General features: G+C 36.9%; 1 pseudogene; it reads right to left on the reverse strand.

Annotated features, from left to right (window-relative positions):
* Positions 1-5,165: 5,165 nt before the first annotated feature.
* On the reverse strand, positions 5,166-5,894 carry LOC118842859 (annotated as a pseudogene).
* Positions 5,895-6,278: the final 384 nt, after the last annotated feature.

Raw genomic sequence — 6,278 nt, forward strand, 5'->3', positions numbered from 1 at the left:
TCCTAAAGCCAAAGTCTTTTGTTTGAAAATATCTTTCAGTTTTTCCAGAGTACCATGCTCAGGGATGTGTTGTCTTTTGCTGTTCTCACTAATAAATTAATACATTATTTAGTGCTCCTAATGGCTGAAGGTAGATCTTTTCCAAAGGCAGTGGGCAATGGATAGAGACAGCTCTGGAATAAGATAACACGTCATCAATTCTTGGCTTTGCTATTTATGAATTTTATGACCTTGGCCAGCTCTCTTAAACCGTCCAAGCCTTTATGTATTGAGAAAATAGGAATTTTGGATGAGATCACCTGTAAGCCCTCCATATTAGGGATTCTCAGTCTTTGTCATAACATTGAAATTTTTGGCATTCTGGTGAAGCTTATGAACCCCTTCGTAGAATAAAATTTTAAATACATGAGACACCTGAGATTACAAAGAATATCCAATTGTAAAAAATATTAAAAAAAATAATCTGCTTCCCCCCAAAATTCAGGCACCTGAAGTTGAGAACTCCTTCCCTAGGAATGTGAAAATCAATTATTTAATTATTATCAATTGTTGATAAAAACAACACCAAAAAATCCATAACATTTCCCAGAAAGAAGTAGAGGGGAGGATGGATAAGAATTAAGTGCTCAGAAAGCCTGAAAAGTGAGCACAGTTAGCATGGCAAACACCTCAGGGCACCCCCTACTGGTAATGTCATATATCACATTGGAAAGCCCTCCATGGAAAAGTGTCTTTCAAAATGTTGTTGAAATTAGAACATCATTATTTAAATTCAATAGACCATGTTGCTTGCTGTTTGCTCAAACAAATTTTTCAGGGAACAAAAACTAATTGTTTAAAAAAAACTAGCAATTCACCCCCCTCCCCAAAACCAAAACCACTTTTTGTTAAATTGTGAATTATCGCTATTCTGCTTGGCATAGCTCATGAAATGTTATAGCAATTACCTCTTGGTAACAACTGTTAAATGAAGGGGAAAGAAACTTGCTTGGCTGCAACTCTCTATAACAGCAAATTTATTTAAGAAACATATCTTCACCTCCAAGAAAGTATTCTGAATAACCCTGCCATGTAGCATGTTTGGGTAATGCATGGACATATGGTTCTATTAGCTGTACATGAGAGAGAGGATTAAAAATAAATGAGTAATGTGCTTTTTAATTATTGATTTATATTATGTGTGTCAAGAGCATTCCTGCCTAGATTTTAATTTCTTCCATTTGTAGTTTTGCATAGTCTTCATTGGGGAAATTGACTGATTTTATAGAGGCTTATAAAATAGCTACCCAGACAAGCCAATTGCTCAACAGGACAACTCTCTGGCAAATGAATACGGTATTATGTTTGAGCTGCACAGCAGTTAATTCAAAATAATTTGTATTGTCAGACATGCATCAAAGGAAATGTGTGGAAAATGAAAATGTACAGAGAACCAAATCCAATCTGCAACTTTGCATGCTGGAAGGTTCTGCTATGTGAAAGAGTTCTGATTTCATCACAGTGTATCATGTCTGACTGTTAGGGAAGATTTCTTTTTTTAATTTTTATTTTAAGTATTTTTAGATAAATAAAACAAGAAGCAGTGATTAATTGAGGATTTTAAAAGTCTAAAGCCATGGGTCATCTTATTAGAACTGCTAAGGTACATAAATGGAAGTTGTGGTTGTCTAGTTTGTTCTCAGTCCTTGAAGAGAACCATGACATCACAATGATAATGACATGCCTTGCAAATGAATTGGGTTTGAGTGAGGGAGGGCTATGAAAAGTTAACAGCCTCCTTTTCTCTTCTAGAACCATCTGGGTCTAGTGGCCAGATATAAGGTAGGATGACTAAAGATGGCCCAGGATGCAGTGGGAGACCTTGGTCTTTTTAAGCTAAGGTCTTTCCAAGTCTTACTTCAAGTAAGGCAATGCCCATTCAGTGAATAGGCCTCTTTAAGAAATGAGTCAATGGATGGCCCCTTTAATAAAAATCAATTAGTCATTTGATCAAAATAGGAGGGGAAGACCCCTTCATAGTTTCTGGCCAAAAGAGAAACAATTACTATTTACATTCACTCTGAGCCAGAAGGGACCAAAAAGTAAACATTAAGTGCTGTTTGGGTGTGTATCTATTGTATTTTAGTCAATGAAAGCCCCAGTGAACTGGATTCAAGCATGATCTTTAAGAAAGAAATCTAGCTAGTACACCCCAAGATAACTTGGTAGGTTTCAGCCATCAAAATTGACCTTCCTTTGGCAGACGTCCCCTTCTCCTTGATCTGGGAGCTCTGTAATTTGGTGACAATATTCCTAGGAGTTTTCTTTTTGGGATCTTTTTTCAGGAGGTTTAGATTCTTTCAATTTCTATTTTACCCTCTGGCTCTAGAATATCAGAGCAGTATTTCTTGATAATTTCTTGAAAGATGATATCTAGACTCTTTTTTTGATCATGGCTTTCAGGTAGTGCAATAATTTTTCAATTATCTCTCCTGGATCTGTTTTCCAGGTCAGTGTTTTTTTCCAATGAGATATTTCACATTGTTTTCCATTTTTTATTCCTTTGGTTCTGTTTTATAATATCTTGATTTCTCATAAAGTCACTAGCTTCCACTTGCTCCAATCTAATTTTTAAGGTAGTATTTTCTTCAGTGGTCTTTTGGACCACCTTTTCCATTTGACTAATTCTGCCTTTCAAGGCATTCTTCTCCTCATTAGCTTTTTGGAGCTCTTTTATCATTTTGAGTTACTGTATTCTTTAAGGTGTTATTTTCTTCAGTATTTTTTTGGGTCTCCTTTAGCAAGTCATTGACTTGTTTGTCATCATTTTCTGGCATCACTCTTATTTATCTTCCTAATTTTTCCATTACTTCTCTTACTTGCCTTTCAAAATCCTTTTTGAGCTCTTCCATGGCCTGAGACCAATACATATTTTTCTTGGAGGCTTTTGATGTGGGCTTTTTGACTTTGTTGAGTTCTTCTGTCTGTACGTTTTGATCTTATTTGTCACCAAAAAAGAGATTCTAGAGTCTGAGTTTGAGTGTGCCTCCTTTTTTGCTGCTTGGCCATGTTCCCAGCCAACTACTTGCCCCTTGAGGTTTTTGTCAGGATATAACTGGCTTCAGAATGGTGTGTGCTTGGTCCCAAGCTTCAGGGCATTGTTCTGCTGTTTTCAGAGCTACATCTACGTGGCAAGCTCTGCCACACCAGCACTCCTCCTCCCCCAAGAATTGCCAACCAGGACCGGGACCCAGATCCAAGCAGGGCAAAACAAGAGAACTCTGCCTCTGGGCTAGCAATGTGCTCCCTGAACTCCTGCTCTGATCTGCCACTTGATTCCTCCCACAGGGCATGGGGCTGGAAGCAACCACAGCTGGAGCTTTCACAGCAGCCACAAGAGCTTCTTGCTGCTGCAGCCACTGTGCTGCACCACCTCTACCACCCCTGCGGCTGGGGCCAACCAAGCACTCCTCTCACCCAGATCAAGGAGTTTTCCCCCTGAACTGCTAAGTTGTCTTTGGCGTTTGTGGGTTGAGAACTCTGGTAACTGCTACAGGTCAGTGATTCAGGGCACTATGGCCTACTCTGCCTGATCTCCTCAGTGTCTGGTGTATCCTGGAATGCTGGGCTGCATGCTGCTCCCAGCATGGTGTGATAAACCCTTCCCAGAGACCATCCAGTACATCCTGGGCTGGAGACCTGTTTGCTCTGTTATTTTATGGGTCCTGTAGCTCTAGAATTTGTTCAGAGACATCTTTTATAGTTGTTAGGAGGGATTTGGGGGAGGACCTAAGTGAGTCCTTGCTTTCCTGATGCCATCTTATGAGTTCATATTCTAAAATCATCCTGTAACATTCCATCACAATCTACCAGAAATTGTTCAGCCATTTCCCAATTGATGGGCTTCCCTTCCATTTCAAATTCTTTACCACTGGAAAAAGAACTGTTATAAATATTTCTGTACAAATGAGTCCTTTTATTTTTTTTGTTAAACTCTTTAGGATATAGACCTAGTAGTTCTCTTTCTGGATGAAATTTTATACACAGTTCTATAGCCCACTGGGCACAGTTACAAATTGTCTTCAGAAAGGTTAGAGTAGTTAACAACACTACCAACAATGCATCACAATTTTTTCCACATCTTCTCTAGCATTTGTCATTTTGCTTTTCTGGCATGTTAACCAATCTGAATGGTGTGAGGTGTTACCCCAGAGTTGTTTTAACCTGCATTTCTCTAATCAGTAGTGATTTAAAGAATTTTTTCATTTGACTATTGATACCTTTTACTTCTTGTTAAAACTGCCTCTTTATATTATTTTACCATTTATCAACTGAAGAATGGTTATTTTTATGGATTTTATAATTTTTTATGAATTTGGTTTCTAATAATAGCTTTAATTTCATTGCTGATGCATTCACTCTTCTCATTTTTTATGTTAGTAATTTAGTTTTCTTTCTTTTATACAAAAAGCCAATGGTTTTTATCTACTTAATTTTTTTCCCATTAAACCAGTTCATAATTCTTTTTTTTTCATTTATCTGTTCTTTCTCTATTTTATTGATGTACACATTAAGAGTTATGAATTTTCCCGTAAACACTGCTTTGGCTGCATCCCACAAATTTTGGTATGTTGGCGTTCTGTTTTCATTGTCTTTAATGAAATTATTGATTGTTTTTGTGATTTTTTCTTTGGTCAATTCATTCTTAGGATTAGATTATTTAGTTTCCACTTAACTTTTAACTTGTGTTTCCATAGCCCTTCATTAAATGGAATTTTAATTGCATAATGGTATGAAACTGATACATTTAATATTTCTATTTTTTTGCTTTTGGTTGTGAGATTTTGTCCCCTACTACATGGTCAATTTTTGTTAAGGTGCCATGTGCAGCTGAGAAAAAGGTGCAATCCTATTAAATCCCACTGAATTTTCTCTAGAGTTCTAGCATATCAAACTATTCTAAGATTCTATTTGTTCTTGCCTTCTTTCTTTTTTTTATTTTGTGATTAGATTTATCTAACTCTGAGATTCAAAAGTTGAGGTCTCCCACTAGCATAGTTTTAGTGCCTATTTTTTCCTATAATTAACTTATTCTTTAAGAATTTAGATGGTGTGCCAATGAGTACCTATATATTTAGTATTGATATTACTTAATTTTATGTGGTTCCTTTAGCAAGAAATGATTGTTAACTGAAAAAAAAAATTCTAAGTTTATCTAAAACAAAAGCATCTCTTTCATTGAGAATTTGGAGAAGTTCCCTAGCATTGGCTCTAGTTTTGCAGTCCTGAGTTTATTAAGAGCTTAATTTGCTGTTGCTATGCAAGTTTGGTGATCAAACTATTTTCCCATATTCTTTTCCACCCCTTCTGCTTTTCAGTTTAGACAATGTCCTTTTGAAGATCAGCTCATCAATGTAATGCTTCGTGTATGTTCTGTAACTGGATTCAGCCTCTTATTAGAAGGATTATTTTTTTTTTTTTGGATTGCTGACAGTTTTGGGAAGGATTTACCGGAATTAAATGAATTCTAATGGCTTTGGGTTCTTGAGTTGATCTTCAAAAACATAAAGGTCATCGCTTAACAAGTAATGATCTGTATTTGCAACTCTGATAGTGGTAGTGAAAATGTCTTTGGCCACTAAAAACATTTTCCCCTCTTTGATTTGATGAGATCATGATGGATTCAACCATATTACATGAGAAAAATGATCTGCATAAATTGCAGCCATTGTCAAATTTCCAATACTCAATTCCCTACAGAGTTTCTTTCTCAAGCACAGTATTTTCTGGCATATTCAAGAGAATAAGGAGATCTGGGTGACTATCAGAATCAGCCAAGGTGCTCTTACTGTCAAGATGTTTTGAACCAAAACTTGGTATATAGAAGGCAAGACTGCTTGGTGATCCTCCATGACCCAGGGGTGTTTTCAGGTAAACTCTGTAAGTCTAAGTTGGAGGCCACTCACTAGAGTAGGGGCTTATTTTTGTCTATGTTCCACAACTCCAAGGCCTCCAGAGTTCTGAAATGGACCCTCAGGTTTGTTAATGTTGCATAAGTGGAAGTGAAAAGGAGTTACAGGAAGAAAATGAGAGGACACAGAACAATCTAAACCCTACCTTGTATCTTTAAGAGAAACAAAACTCATCCTCTCTTTTCTTCAAATACCAGAAGAACTAAAAAGAGGCAGTAAAGGGGGTCTTGTTCTCTTCTATGACAAATCATTGGGAACATGGTCCCTTTGGGGAGGAACTTGCTTGTGTCTATCTTTGTACCTACAACACATAGTATAATGCCTAGA

The sequence above is a fragment of the Trichosurus vulpecula genome, chromosome 3, assembly GCF_011100635.1.
Source record: "Trichosurus vulpecula isolate mTriVul1 chromosome 3, mTriVul1.pri, whole genome shotgun sequence".
Taxonomy (NCBI): Eukaryota; Metazoa; Chordata; class Mammalia; order Diprotodontia; family Phalangeridae; genus Trichosurus; species Trichosurus vulpecula.